Raw genomic sequence first — 17120 nt, 5'->3', positions numbered from 1 at the left:
AGAAGATATAAAATTCTCTCAATTACCGAAAACATTAAACTCCTTTTGTATCATAAACAGACCAGGGAAATTGTAATTTGCGTCCCCATCTTCTCATTCGAGACATTCTTGCATCAGAATAGATACATCGATGCTTGGTCGTTGTAAAAAAATTTAACCGCGATTCCTCCATTGTTCACGAATGTTGTACTCGATCGAACAGTCGTCGTCAACAATTTTATTACTTGGGTTTTACGTTCTAAACGAATCACCGTAGCGTGCATTCATCTCTGTACCCGATGAGAATATACGTGCATGGGCCGCCCCGCGGCATATTACTTGGACAGGATGATAAATACGCGATGCAAGGAAGGAGGAATGTTTATGGGTTATTGTAGCAAAAGACACCTAATTCACTGTCATCTGCACAAATTCCAGGCAAGGGCGCATTTCTCAAGAGTCATAACCTCCTATCCTTTCAATTTTGCTTGATTAAACAAATATAAAAAAAAAAATAATTGTAACGTATATCGTGCAATTTAATCTACCTTACATCGTTCCTTGCAATATTAGTGATGAAACAGCTGTATTACAAATTATGTTAGTTACAGATTTGCAATATTTGCACAAAAACTTAGATACGATGACACAGATAACAAGATTTAATGCTTCTAAGCTCGACTAATTATGATACATAATAATAATAAAATTTGTGATGACATTTAGAACAGAATAGAGAAAACTTAAAAAAAATCTCGGATATCTATTAATAATTTTAAGATATTATTTACGATAATTTTTGTCGAGAAAATTTTTTATAAAAACTGTCAGGTATAAGTTATTAAAAATTAAGTTTAACATAAAGATAAATAAGTTTGACATAAAGATAAAGTATCCCATTTATATCTTCAATGTTTTTCTCCAGACATTATTACATATTATTAAAATAGTTTATTAATTTATGCACGATTTATACCATAAATCTTTGAATAAAGACATATATCACGATATTGCAATAATAACTAACAAGAAACTGATTTTCTTCAAAAGGGTGTTGTATCTTTTAAAAGTGCGATTAAGGTCTTATAAAAAAAATATGTATCCCTTATTTTTATTTAATAAAACAACAATATTCAAAGCTTATCAAAATCGGAGTAGGCTTTCTTGTAAGAAAGGATTGATATTTCTCCAGGAATAACTATATATATATAATTCGAAAATAGAACTGACCATCTCAGATTGCCGCGCCTTAAAGGTCATAAATTCACGGTGTGACCGCAGGAAAGAGTTCGCCATTTGATACGGAAATCGGGAACTCGGCCCGGAAGCCTCACGCCAAGCGGCTTCCAGGTTGCGTTACCATAACGATAAATTCCATGAGGAAGATAGCGCACGCGACCTCGGATTTGCGATGCTGATATTTTCGATTTCACGAATTGCATCGCACTGCCGTGGGATATTGCAGATGGCGAACAACCGGTTTGAATCCTGCAAAAGCGAATGCTAATAACTTACCTCCCGGCACAAATGAAAATATAACTTTCAAGGCACGAGATAAACTTCCCGGTGACTTTGATATATCCAGAAAAGATTGCATTGCGCAAGTTTATTAACTGGAGATTTCCTTATCTTGTTACATATTTGATTTTATGAGGTTAATAAAGTTTGTGTAGATATTCGTTTATAGTATTTTCGCTCAATTCTTTGTGTATTTTATGCGACAGTCCACTTGATGCTACAAACATTTCAAAACGCAGATTACTTTGTGATTAGTTAATTAAATGCTTTGAAACATTCATAGCGCTAAGTGAACAGCCCTAAACTGATCTATTGATATTATTTCATAAGTTAGATGAAGAATGCAATATAGATAGTTATATCGGCGAGATTCCTGTCCGTCTAATCTCGAAACTCGAAATTGTTATTAACAAATAAGTTTAACTGGTTGTAAGTTTAGCCTTGATTCTACAACTTGGGGTTTCGTGCTGTAATACTCATAGCCGCAATCCCAAAAGTTAAAATCTCCAAGGTGCAGAAACTCAAAAGGCATTATCTTCAAACCACAAATCTCAAGAGAAGGGTTTCAGAATTCACGATGTTGATAGGAAATTCATGGCGCTACACAGCAGTGCTATATTTCAAGTACGCTGCTGTCACAAAAACTTCATCGAATGATATCTTTTCTTGGCGCTTACTTGAGATATTCTTTCGAACAAAAACTAATTCTGTTGATCTTTCCCGCGCAGTAAAATTGTAAAATACTTCCAATATTATCGAAAGTTAAAATTTGCGATATTCATTACAGAATCAGATCTGAAAATTTCTCTGACTATGTTTCTCAACAGAATTCTCCAAGCAAGAATAGTAAAAATATTACAACGTCCGTTTGTACAGACAATATTAAAATGAGTTTCTCGTAAAAGGTCGCAATACTATTACAGACACATCAGAATGTTGGCAATGTTGGCATCATCTCTCATGGAGAATTGCTGCAGCGATTTGTCTGATAGCGTGTCCACTATCCAGTCCAATAGCTATACACGTAAAATTATTTCGTTCGCCAATAAGGTGGAAACAGAGATGATAATAAAATTGCGACTCGCATACGACTCGAATGCGTACTCACGATCTAAAAGAAAGAAAAAATATCCAGTCGATCGAAGCGATTTCAATTCTCATTCCGTGCGTGAACGACGGCGCCGCTTCGTCGACCATTGCGAAGAAACGGACCACGGCGTCTCTCTCATCCGATTCCTCTCTCGATATCCTTTCATTTCCGTCCATCGCTGACGTAACAAGCACCGTAACGCCACGTTATATTATCGCATAGACCGTCATGGAAATTGCACGTTTTGTCACAACAACCGCAGGCATGAAGGACAGTTTACAGGACGCTCGCATGCGACGATCAACGATCATTTCCAGCGTCCCTTCGTCGGTGACGAATGCTATCCGCAAATGCGCGCTTGATGCACGGGCGAAGTAAGCGAGAAAGAGAATGAGAGTTGTAATAGAAAGAGAGTGAGAAAGGGTAAAAGGGGTGGGTTGGAAGGAAAGCGTAACCTGCACGCGTGACGTTATATAGTGCCACCCCCCTCCCCCTCCTCCTTCCCTCTCTGTGCACCGAGCAAAATTCCAAAACAAACTCCTTTATTCCGCGAGTATAGGCGGCGGTGCGCATCGCGCGAAACCACAATCCCCGCACATGTATCAAGCTGTCCGCGACCCGCGCTCTAATTTGCATTTCAACGCTTGCCTCTCGTCCATTATTACCAGCGGAACAGCTTGGTTGAATTTCACAGACGCATACCGCGCCCTTGCCTCACGCCGTCCCTCGTCCTCGCGCACGACATCGCCGTCTCGGCTTTATGCCCTTATACTACTACCTTCCCTCTCTCTCTCTCTCTCTCTCTCTCCCTCCCTCTCCCTCTCCCTCCCTCTCACTCTATCTTTCTTTTCCATCTCTCTCAGGTTATTTGTTTCTCGCTCGTGTCCGAAGATTGTGTTTTGTCCCAGCTCGAAGTCTTGTTCAAAAAATCACGAACACATATGCGGGCGTGGATTTAATTACATTATGTATACAAAAGGATCGTATTGTATAATCTCCGAGAGTTGTAGATACTATTAAATGTAAATAGAGTAAACTGAATAATAATTGGCGCCAGATAATTCTCAACCACTTCATTTTAGCTTTTAATTAGATTGAGCTTCTTGTCAGAGTGAGATCTCTGCATTTCTTCACTAATCACTCTTATCAACAACACAATATTTCTTGCTATTTTTTAATAGAAGGTACAACAAATTTTCACAAGAAGTCAATAATCGTATCTCTATATCTGTCTTTATTGCTCACTTTATTGATTCTTTGAATATTATTAAATATTCAAGTTTTTATCGCAAGCGAGAATATGATATAAAAGGAAGCTTATTCATCATTTACTCGTTTATTTTAGCGAAGAATAAATGCGATATGATATTTTAAGGCTTGTATGTAAGAGATACCCTTATCAAGCCCGAGCGCTTCGCTAAATTCAAAGTGTCGCGACAATATCACATACTGAAATTTAATTCTCGTCATCTATGTTCCGTCTTTCGGGCACGACGAGTCTTGCATCTTTCACGCGCTGTTATCGTAATATCCTCTATTAAATTTCTTTCGATCCTGAGGTGTCGGCTTTGTCATCGTGCTGAGGCAATTTAATGGAGGCTAACAACGTGGCGAAGGGCTAACGATATTTTGCCGCGTTAAAGCGGTACTATTATCGCAACCTTCCTCGAGTGATTTGCGAGACCACGATGGCATGCTGCAAAAGCACTTAAACCGTCTGCCATCACTATCGTTTTTCTTGGTGATGTCCCGATGTGTTATATTATTAAAACGGTAGAAATAACGTATTCATATATTTTAATATGTAAAATAACTACATTGTGAAAGAAATCATCACTCATAAAAAATTGATAAGATCTGTCCCACAACACTCAAAGAGACATAATTTATAATCTTACAGAGAGAGAGTCGACTGGTTTCCCTTCAATTCATACATCTAAGGAATTTTAATTCACTACATTTAATGCACTAAAACATAAAAATTTAAAATATTTAGATATTCATTCATTAAGTTATTTATAACATCTTTTCATTCACAGTAATTTTGATTGATGCAATATATTATCCTTCGTAAAATTAAAATTGTAACATTATCACGCAAATTAATGTCAAACTATTCGCTAATGGAAAAAATTGACGGTTCGTAAATTTTTTCGCAAAGATAAGTTTCTTTCCGCAGCTTCTTTCCTTATGACAATTCCTTTTATCCCGAAGAAACTTCCCTTCGTTTCCCTTCATTCCCCAGAGGGTTTCGAGAAATTATTGTTCTGTCCAGTTTCAGGGATGCAATTTCAATCCTACTCTTACTGATCTCGCGGTCAATGAGCGCCTAGTGGAGCGAAATAATTCGAACAAGGAAAAACAATCACGATGTCTAAAAATCCGGAAGAAAGAACCAATCTTAAAAGAGAAAATATCGCGTCATATATGGACGTATATATGATAAATGTGATACAATCTCCGTAAGATGTGTTGCGCGCATTTATTGTTTAAAACACAAATAAATTCTATAAAGTAAATCATGATGGGTTTGCGCCGCAACATTCGTAACAACAAACGGCCGAAATTATTCGAACGCAAAACTGACTGTCGGTATGCAACAAAAAGCGGCACGGCCGATCGAGCGCAAAAATGTCCCGATAAAGCGCGCGTCCTCGTAAAAAATATCTCCGTTTGTAATCCCCCCGTTTTAAATTTCATGAAAACGGTCGTTCGTACGAGCGCGCCATGCCGCGTCGCAGGATTTATGACTGATTCGTCGCTGCTCGTAATCCACGCTCGTAATTTCGAGCATCGTGAAGCGCTTTATTGATTAATCAAGAATGGGTGGCGGCGGCGGCGACGGCGACGGCGGCGGCGGCGACGGGTTATTTACTTGCGCGATGCGATGTGCGAACCGCGAACTTTATCAAAAGGTAGCGGCTTTTACCACGTGGTCTCCGCACCTATTTCCATTACGATTATTAAACCGGGAGCTATGGCAAAGTAAACGAAAGTTCGTGCGCGACATCGACGGTCGAACATCACGGCGCCTATCACGTCGCGTCGTGGCGAACAATAGCGAAATGCACTGCATTTCCGCGCCGCGTGTAACGATAACGCTCGCTACTTCCGATCGATGCGAAACCGAAATTCCAACGAAAATGCCGATGCGCTGCATATCGAGCGTGTATGTATTGTGCGGCCACACGCACAAAGGGATCGCGTCCCCGTACCTGGTCGCAGATCAAAGGGAGATCTGACTTCGTGCCCGGGATATGTCGATGTCACGTAAAGTGTGTGCGCTTGTAAATTAATTGGCCACCTGTGGATGTAGGTGTCATGGCGTACCTGCCGTTTTCATTATCCATCGTCCAAATCGGATATTAATCAGATTAGTTAGTGCCCGCGCGAACGGCAGAAGAATATGCGAGATGGTAGCGGCAATGAGTCCTGACGCAATTTTCACACCTATCTTTCCGGCCGTCGGTCGATAAAGTAATAGCATTCGAAGTACAGTCGATTCGTATTATGCTTCGAAATCGATCTAATAATAAAATAGAGATTAAAATAGAAGTCAAAATAGAAGAAATTGTGACATCAATTGCGATATAACCGAAAATATTAACGTCACGCTAAAATTTATAAAGCAGTATATATATATATATATATTGTATATATCTGATTCTACAAAAATCCAAACAGAACAATCCGAAATTAGCATGAATAATGTTCGAACTGCACTATTAGATATCAAAGGAACAACCTAATGATAGTCCAATCTCTTGAGTTAAATAACATTTTGTTCTTTTTAACTTTCATATATGTAAAAGTGAATTTTTAGAGTTACTCCCACCAGCTGATGGATTTAATAGTAAATAAGTTACTTCAACTTCTCCTTAAAGTATGACATTTAGATAAATGTAAATCAATCCATTTTTGTGGTTAGTTTCAAAGTAAACAACGTTTGGTATTACACCTATATTTAAATTATTAATCAATTAAATTTGTGAGTCAAAAATATGTTTCCTTCAATTAAATCGTTTGATTTCATTGTTTTAATTAAATTAACGACATATGAAGCAGGCGCAATGCAACCTATAGAAATAACTCAAATTGTATATAATTAATTGACATTATAAATTTAACTTTGTGATTTCTACATTTATGTTTGATATAAAAGTGATCAAGATATTGAAGTAACAAACAGAAAACATAGAAAATTAATTCCTTTAGTTAAATAATTTTTTTTTATTTTTAACTTCCACACTTATATCAAGATATAAATCAAAGAGGATTTTGGAGTTACTGGTGAGTTTTGTATCTTCATAATTTCTCGTTGAGGTTATATAATATTTGGATAAATCAGTCCATTTCTTTAGTTAATTTCAAAGTAAATAACTTTCATATTAACGTATGCATTTGATCGTAAATAATAAATTTGAGTTAAATTTAATAAATTTTCTTGAATTTCATTATTTTAGTTAAATTAATGACATATGGAGCAGGAGCGATGGCGACCTATAGAAATTATTAAAAATAATTCAAATTGGATATTGGCATTATGAAATTATTTAACAATACAGCTTTCATATTCATGCAAAAGTGATTTTGGCATCGAAATTAAAAGCGACAGAAAAAAAATTCTCTTGCGAGTTATGACGTTAACAAACTAATAAACTAGCAATAGAAACAGATGTTACAAAAAATGTGACAACCATGTACTAGCTTTACCGAATATTCGTAAAAGGCTTTTCGCGATGTGACGAGTCTGCATACGAAGTACCGATTCTATAGAGCGGCTTTAAAATCTGCATTAACGCTTACAATAACAGGTGCGATGTGGAATTCTGGGAAAACGTTTACTATTCGCACATGTATTTCTACCGTGCGGTAGACTGTTCATTTGCCGTACATATGCCGGAGGGGTTGCAAATATATTCCGCTAATGGCGTACGTCACAGACAATATGCATTTTGTCGCGTACCTTTTCGCGTCGGAGACGCACTCGTTTTCTCTCCTATTCGCGAGTTTTTCTTGTAATGTGAACCCTGGCGACAACGACAAAGTCAGGCATTGACGCTACTCGTCCTTTCAACGTCATCCTGTAGCTTGTAAAAATAATCCGTCGGTGTGCCCATTAATTTTTTGAAACGAAAAAATATGGATTTTGTACGAGAGCCATCACTTGCACGTGTAGCGAGAAGTAACAATATACCAAGAAAACAAGATTACTACTAAAAACATCAACCTATAAAGGAAACTAGAATTCACTTTTATAAAAATGTTTGTTTGATTTACTAAAAATTACAGAAAGAAAGAGAATTAGTTCGATTATATAGGAAAGAAAAAACTGCTAACCGTGCGATTAAGGCATATGTAAGGAAGCAATTTTGAAAATGCATACTTATAACGAAATTGAGATAGCATTTTTCAAATGGAAACGCTACCAGTAATCTATCTAAAAGGTCTAAAAGGTCTAAAAGGTTACTAGCAAAGATATAAGATGTAGAATTTATTTAAAAGTTTTTTTTATTTTCTATTTTAATAGTACGTTAACCAAACTTTTAACGGAAATTATATTTATGCAATATATAGTATTTCTCAAGGAACGATTTTCAATAGTGTACCACGTGCATAATCTTTCTTTTCGGATGCAAGAGACAGATTTCTTTATATCGCGATATAAATATCTCGGCAACGAGAATATCAAAAATATTTTTCAGTGCTCTCCAACGTTGCGCGCTGTCGGAACTTCGACGAGTTGGGTTCTTCTCTCCGCAACGCAACAAGGAAAAATTTCGATAAGTCACGCACTGTGTCGATGCAGCGTTATCGAGAAAGAATTTTGAGTCGGGCGAATTTCCGCAGGTTTACATCGCGCCTCGTGCGGACGAATCGATAGCGGAAATTTGTTTGTTTCGGTGACGCGCGAGTCGGGCGAATTCGGCGTCGGAAATGCCGCAGAAAATAAATTGGAGCCATACTGATATCTGGAAAGTGGATGCTAACATCTAAATCGTGGCGCCGCGGCTAATTTTAAACGTTTCGTATGCGCCCGGCGAGAGTACGCCCTTTCTCTGCGCACCACTGCCCAATTAGAGTTGTCTGCAGAGGAAAAAAGAACAAGTTACAACCGCATCCTTTACCCGCGGTCCTTCTTGCAAATTTTCGCAATCCAGCCAGCCAACCAACCAGCCAGCCATCCGGTGGGTGCGCTGCGGTAGGATAAAGGCGCGCGGGTACATTCGTTAGCATAATAATTGCTGCGGAAACTCCACGCTATGTAAAGCCAGCGAGTAAACGGCCTCGGTTAAGAGAAACGATGATATCGAAGTGTTAAATACTGTTCGATAAATTATATCTTTCTTTTTCTTTTGATCTCTCCTTCCATTGCTATTATGCAAACTTTTTCAATTTTCTTTAGGATTCAAAGACGAACTATCTCATCGGGATAAGCACAAATCAACGATAACACTTTTTCTTTTTTCTTTTTCGTTTCTTTAAATCCCGTTTCGTTGAAAATATTGCAATCAACGCGCATGGATTTTATATTTCACGAAATCGTGAAATGCTGAATGTCCAGCAACGTCGCTAGCAGGAAGCGAGCTACGTGATGAAAAGAATCGCATACTGAAGTCAGAAAATGTCCATATACGAGAAAAGCGAACACGATGTCCTGCCGGTAACTATATAGACCGGCATATCCCGGAATACGATGCAAACGGTGGCAAGCGTACAACCGTGAAGGAGAGTGTAAGTACAGAGGAAGAATGAGGTACAGAGTGAGAATGAGAAAGAGAGAGAGAGAGAGAGAGAGAGAGAGAGAGAGAAAAGAGAGCAAGACACGTGACAATTTCTGTGCAAAGGACGCTCACATCAGCTACCAACAAACGTTGTCATGCGGTGCATATATGCACAATGTTTGCGCATCCTCGACGGTACGATTATTGTCCCCAGCATACCAGTGGGACCACTGTGAGACGCGTTCGCCGTTCTGAGACATGCATACGCGGCTAACGTGTTTGGTGACCGCACATACCACGAAAACTGAAAGCTCACTCTCTCCCTCTCCTTCTCTCTCTTTCTCTCCCCCCCTCCTCTCTCTCTCTCTCTCTCTCTCTCTCTCTCTCTCTCTCTCTGCCTCTCTCTGAGGCACAACAGAATCTCGAGTTGGCCCCGAGACCAAGCTAGAGATGGTGGTCACCGTCAGAATGGAGAGCTAGCCTCAAGGGTGACGCGGCAGACTCGAAACAAGGGGGTTGTTGCACGACCAGACTCGTCCCGCATACGTAACACTGCCCGACCGCTTCTCTTGCACCGAGATTTATGGCACGCGCGGCTGGACCGACCACAAAGAAGATAAGATTCGCCCGCGATCGGGATAACGAGCACAACGAGAATTCTCCCTTTTCGAACAAAGAGAATCTATCCGGACGATCTATTGCGGCCGGGCGCGCAATGCAATTAGGGCGCAATTGATATGGCGCGACCGATACTTCTGATGAGTGTACGATGTACAACACTAGACATTTAAACGAAAGAACAGATATTCGTTATTAATCATTTATTTCTTGCTGACGAACCCACAGTTACTCAAACTTATTTTCTTCAAACATAAATATATTTAGTTTAATCGATAAAACTTATCTTTTCCTTAACAACATAATTTTGAAAAACTATTTTTATTTTTCCTCGAGAAACGCGTCACAGTTTTGAAAGAATTAACATCAAAATTTGATGTAACACTTTACGTTATAATTTTTAATATATTAATAAATTAATATATTAATTTATATATATATATTGCAATTTTTCATTTTCTACGTAGGGTACAATATTTTATAATCCTATTAAAATAAAATTCGCTTCTCAAATTAAATAAACAAATACGATTTTAATATAAACATAAAACACATCAAAGTGAAACATAGTACTTCCAAATATCCTAGTTCTGTCATTTGGCAACAAGTAACTACGATTCGAAGACACTCTTGAAGAATCTTATCAAGCATTATATAGAACATTTTTCGAAGGAGTCTTCGAGTAAGCAATCGTGACGGTTACGTAAGACCGGTACATCATCTCGGTAAACTGATCTAATCCGTGAGCAGGTCTCGGAACTGTTACGGCTTCTTCATCTTCGCGGCACCAACTTTCGCGAGAACATTCTCTCGACGGCCTTCAGACCAGTCATTTAGTTATATTAAGGAAAAGTTGCTGCGATCTTCGCTGGAAGTAAATGCGACGAGTTGGGCGATGGAGAAAAGAAACTTCCGAGCCTCTGAGTCGACCGACGATTAAGAGGAGTAGAAAACTTCTCCCAGACGCTCATGTGTCCTGCGCGAGATAACAAATGTCATCTCGGCTATACTACGCTTCGCGTCGACAGAATTATGGCCACCGCCATGTTCGCGGTGTCGCCGTGAACCTTCACGCGACAATAGCTTTGCGTAAAAATACGAGATGCAAAAATACTAAATATTATTATCATGAATATTTTTGCATTATACGTTATATTAAAGTTAAAAGTAAATGTTATGTCAAATTTTAATATTAATACTGATTGCTTTAATGCTGTAATATATTCTTTGAAATATTAGTTTATAAATGCATAACTCTTTTATTGCATGCGATGTTAGTTTTTAATGTAGAGTATATTTATTATACATTATAATGCTAAAGAAACAATATAGTTATATATAAAAATAAAGCCAAATAATTGAAAGAAATAAAATGAAAAATAACACATAAATGAAACTTAAATAAAAAAACTTATAAAAAAAAGTTATTCTAAAAAAAGGACAGATAAGTGAATTATCTAGTAGTAATAAATATTAACGGGTCTATATTCAGAAAATTAGATCTCTTGCTTAATGATAGAAACGGTCTTGAGGGAAAGGTAATTTAGGGAACCTTACATTGGCGAGTATTTCGTACATTATTCCTTAATGATGCAGGGAACAAAAAATCCCTTGGGTATTGCCACTTTTACACGTTATTTGTTAGCTATACGATTATTCGATTATATCTATCAAATTCAATCGCTTTATTTGACCAGTATAAGATTTACAAGAAATATCTTTATTTATATATATATATATATATATATATATATATATATATATATACATATAATTAAACAACAATAAGTAAAGGACTCTTAGTTATTCAACAATAAAAAAATGTGAAGGGCACATAAGAGTCAAAGACGATATTAAACGTGTAAAAGAACTATAATATACTATATTAATTATATAAAAATTCTAGATAAATACGTATAAAAAAATACATATATATATATATATATATATATATATATATATATATATATATACGTATGCCCTTCACATCTTTTTATTGTTTATGTACATAACAAGAAGAAATTATTAAAATTAAAAATTAAGATATTTTCGAAAAGAATAATTGCAACACTTTTGAAGGAACGTATTTATGAAATAGATAGATAATTATAAAAATTTCTAAACTGTGCCAAATTTATCGCTTAAATTCATTATAGCAAAACTTTGTTGAGATATATAAAAACAATGGAACAATAGAAATAAAAGTTTTAGTCACGTTTTCCTTTTATTTATGTCAGGTTTGATTTATATCTCTACAGAAAAGTACAAGAAATGCAATAAAACTTTTATATACAAGGTGTTTGATAAGTAATGATAAACTCTCGCATAGGGAGCGGACTAAATTGAGCGGGAAAGTCCTCTACCATTTTATAATTTTCGCGATAAATTAACAAGATATCAATTTACTAAAAATTGAATATCAGTTTTTAATAATTTTTTACGCAAGTATTATCAATTTTATAGAAAAACAGCAAGAGAAAAATTGTTAATTTTTTTCTTATAGACCGCTAAGAATTTTTTCAGAATTTTGTCAATTTTTTGGTACTGCATTTTGTTCTTGTCAACTATTTTTACCAACATGAAAAAATGCGGTACTAAAAAATTCTAAAAAAATTCTCAGAACTCTATGAGAAGAAAATTAATAATTTTTATCACTTGCCGTTTTTCTGTAAAGTTAATAGTATTTGAGTAAAAAATTATTGAAAATCAATATTCGGCGATATTTGGTAATTAATATCTTGTTAATTATTGCGAAAATTATAAAATGGCAGTAAAGGACTTTTCGACTCAATTTAATCCGCTTTATCCCTATGCGAGAGTTTTATCGTTACTTATCAAATATCTTATATATAAACTTCAATTATGATAAATTTTATTATAAATTTCATTATAATCGAAGCTTTCTTATTATTAATATAAGGTCTTAATTAATCACATTGCTATTTACATTTATCATAATGATGTTTTACGATAGGTAATAAAAAATAGACAGATGTCTTGCATATCATAATGATGTTTTGCGATAGATAATAAAAAAATAATCATTAATAAATTAGTCTAAAAATATAAATATTAAAAAATACAGTAATTCAACATAACAAATCGTTTAAAAACTTAAATTAGGAGGATTGACAGCGATCCGTGCCACGAAATTTAAATCATACTATGAATAATATTTCATAATGCGAGATTTAAATTCCGGGTTGGTTTCCCGACTTTTAAATCCATTTCAATTCTTTCTTGCAAGACAGAATTCATTTTAATTCTCCTATTGGAATAATCCAACCTTAAAAAAATTAACTTTTTTATAAAATAAAATGTGTTAAAATTTCTTTCGTTCTCTACATTTGAGATTCAAAGATTGCAGCTCAGTAAAAATTAAAATGAAATAATTATTTATCGAATTTCTTGAAAAAGTGCAAAGTAGCATTAGTATTTCAGACAAAAAAAGCAAAAAAGTACTGAACAATTTTTTTATTTAAAAAATTAAAAAAAAGCTGTTTAAAATTAAGTCAAATCAGAAGCTTTAATTAATAATTATAATACGTAATTTTTATACGTTCAAATATTTAAGATTAAAAATTTTGAAGGTAGAACGTTTAAAAGATTCTTTTTCTATTTAAATGATTAAAAAAGTCTTTATATTTTAAAATGTACATTATTCGTACCAAGAAAATTAAATTTCTGTAATGTTCCAGTACAATGCAGTTCCTAGTGCAGCCGCAGAAGTCAAACCGTGCTGCTTTCGAATAGAACAAGTAGACAAAGACAACTAGCAGTTGAAGTCATGGACGACAATTACCACGAGGGTGATTCGGTACTATCGAAAATTAACTGCGCTGACTCGGACCAATGTGATCCCCTGGCAATAGTACATTATTGTGCTAGGCTCTAGCGCACACGTAGTTAGTACTAATACATTAAACTAGAGTCTGCATCGTAGATCTCTATTAATAGAATCGTAATTACCATAACGATTTTCAATCAATGGATTAAATCATAGGTGTTATCCTTGTAATTTTATTAAAATTTCATCAATGACAAATATATGTGTCGATAACAACAGATATTGCGCATTTTATATGCAAATAAAATTTTTGCAAAATGACAGAAATATTACAAATGCAACAGAGATATGTACTGAAATCGTAAAAATTTGTCGCAGGCTATTTATCCCACGTAAAATATTTACTGTCTCTCTGTTTCGGCATTATCGTGAATTACATTAAAATAAGGTGGAAAGTATACAAAAGCAAACATTTTAATCGCACGTAGCATTATTTGCTGTAAATATACAGATATTTTGTAAATGAATATATTTGTTTGCACAAAGTGAAACACATTATTGTAAAAACAAAGAAGTAGAATATATTTTATCGGAGGAGTATGGTGTTATGTTGTGAGATAAAACAGCGTTCATTGCGTTTTGTAATTCGCGCGACTATATATGTTTTGCATATTTCAGGCAATGTCAATTTCCTGAATCAATATAGGCATTGCAACATACCAAGATATTCCAGGTAACAAAAGCAATTTGGACTATTCCCCGTGGCAAATGAGGCGCCTCTGATTAACACACATTGGCTCAATTACACGGGTTAGCCGAGGGAACACGAAATTGCCTGCTATTAACGGTGGCGCAAGGGTGGATAGACATACGAGATATATCAGCTGGATAACACGACGATACGTTGAAAGCCATAGAACGTAATGGGAAACTGCGGAACAAAATGTTTCACTATTTTCTTCCTTTGCGCTAATTTAAGCCCACCAATGCAGTTCACACGCGCATTTCGTTCGCCGAGGCAAACCGCCGAATTAATAGCCAAAGTGGCATCCCGCGTAACGAGCTCAGTGAAGTACTTCAAATTATAAACGTCGATTGTAAAAGGCAAAAAGACTAACGGACTTAATAACGGTTAATTCCCAAAAAGAATCTTTCAACGATAAAAAATACTTCGCTCATTACAACTTGAGCAGTTTACTCGTTATTATAAATAAGATACCACGCTTTCGGAACATCAAAATAATAGTTTTAAATTTTTTATACTTTTTATATATTTTAGAAAAAAAGAATAATTCTCAAGAAGTTGTTTCATGAATTGTTTCTTGAGAAAATGTCAAAGACTTTTTAAGCGGATTACGCAAATGTCACAATAAAATACAGAATGATTCGAATTAGTATTCATAATCAGTAGCACTCAATTTTCTCAAAACTGTCGAGTACAATGAATAAATAAAAAAAATATAACAAACAGTATCATAACGAAAAAAAAAATATTATCGTACAAATGTGCATCTAAAAGACAAGATTCTCTCTCAAAAACTTGTAAAAATTATTATACGACTTACTCTTGTTGCCAGACCTCGTTCTTCCTCTCACTCCTCTCAAGCACTAAAACAATAATAATAAAGTTTTTATTACAAAAATGCAAATTAATCAAACTATAACTAATAAGTCTTAAATATTATTGTAAATATGAATCTCAGATTCATATTACAATATTTTTGCTCAGAAACAAAATTAATCTTCAGTAATATCATTTAACAAATAGATCTTGAAAGTTGAACTTATTATTATGTCATATTTGCAATTCGATTAAGATACTCAAAGTTTGTCCTAAGATATAGTCTGAATTTTATTTCTTACGATTCAATATAAATTGCTTGAAAAAGAATTGTATATACATACATCATAACTTTAATTCTCCCTTGAATAATAACAATAAATTAATTCAAATAAAATAGTCTTTTAATTAAAATAAAAATAAACTTTATTACTTCAATAATAGGTTTAACAATTCTTCTTAAACAGTATCTGCAATCAACTATTCAAACTGTTACTAAAAGTATATAATAATTACACACACATTTTTCTTTTTGTTAGTAATATAGATGTCGACCGAATTGACGCAAATTCTCTCATGAGAATTAGGATTCAATAGTATTTAAAATATTCTCTTATTTAAACAGAATTAATCGTTAATTTAGAAGATGCTAATAAATTTACAATTACAAAACAAAGCCCAAAATATTTGCAGAGAGTATCGGCTTATTTATTAAAATTAATTTAAAATGGAATATTCGACGTAATGACGTTTTTCGAAACAAATTGAGATATTCCTTACGACTTACATTAGTAAAGTAAAAATCGAAACGACAGAGGATGTAAATTATGGATTATAATTTCACGATATTTATAGGTAATAATACTCTTTTTAATGGCATTGGGTTTAAATACTGTATAGAGTGTTTAAAAAAACCATTTAGCATTTATATGGTGAATAGTGCACAGTATGTACTATTTATCATATGAATGCTGAATGGTTTTTTTTAACACCCTATATATTTAAAATCAATATGGTATATATTTAAATCCAAATGTCGCAATAATTGTCTCATAAATATTGTATCACGCTTTAAATTTCTATGCTAATGTAATTTGGCTATTACTATTTTGAGATTGATAGTGCGGAATAATATGTGAATCACTGAATCGAGTAACAAGAAGCAACGTTATATTAATTATGTGTTAATAATTAGTTTGAAATACAAAGAACAGAATATTCAGTATATAGTTATTTCATTTGTGATAATGTGAGACTGGTTGGTATATGGTTTTGATATTTGTTTTAGTAACGTTCGCTGCGCGCTGTCGTATCGCAACACTGTTATATATTATATATATAGATATAACTTAAATATAATACATATCAGTCGCAAAGCCACTATGTATTGTCATTCGCACGATGAGATTCGTGTCGACAGGAAAGCCACTCTGTTGCTCTACTGTTACATAATATTTCTTCAAAACACTATTATTTTCTGCAAGCAGTTAACTACCATCAACTCGCATTTAATTAACTCCCGCGATTAACGGCAGTGTAAATATATCGGAAATTTATCGAAGTACTTCACTGATTTATTTATTTTGAGTAACGATAAGAGATGAGAATTATAAATTTTATATACGTGTATATATATATATATATACCTATATTATTATTATTACTTTTTTTTGTTTATTATCATTATATATAATATATATATATATATATATATATATATATATATATATTATTAATATTTTATATGAATAACAATTATTTTCTTGAAACTGAAATTCTAATATATCTGGCATTTCGAATTTTCGATACGTAATTTATTCGACCCTTTCAAATAGAGAGTGC

The 17120-nt window shown here is 34.4% G+C and overlaps 1 protein-coding gene and 1 long non-coding RNA gene across 2 annotated transcripts in view; one reads left to right on the top strand and one right to left on the bottom strand.

Moving 5' to 3' along the window:
- The window catches only part of LOC147911071 (uncharacterized), an 82272-nt gene extending 67958 nt beyond the window's left edge, over positions 1–14314 (top strand). The window contains exon 2 of the long non-coding RNA XR_015548292.1: positions 13629–14314. This is a non-coding gene — a long non-coding RNA (uncharacterized LOC147911071). The remainder of the gene's footprint in view (positions 1–13628) is intronic.
- The window catches only part of kl-3 (dynein heavy chain 8, axonemal kl-3), a 286847-nt gene that overhangs the window by 238353 nt on the left and 31374 nt on the right, over positions 1–17120 (bottom strand). The window contains 1 exon segment of the mRNA XM_087403530.1: positions 15283–15325. The gene's annotated coding sequence lies outside the window, so the exon portion shown is untranslated.

Source organism: Acromyrmex echinatior, chromosome 1, assembly GCF_024713525.1.
Source record: "Acromyrmex echinatior isolate Ae372 chromosome 1, ASM2471352v2, whole genome shotgun sequence".
NCBI classification, from domain to species: domain Eukaryota; kingdom Metazoa; phylum Arthropoda; class Insecta; order Hymenoptera; family Formicidae; genus Acromyrmex; species Acromyrmex echinatior.
This window is presented reverse-complemented; position numbering and strand designations above follow the sequence as displayed.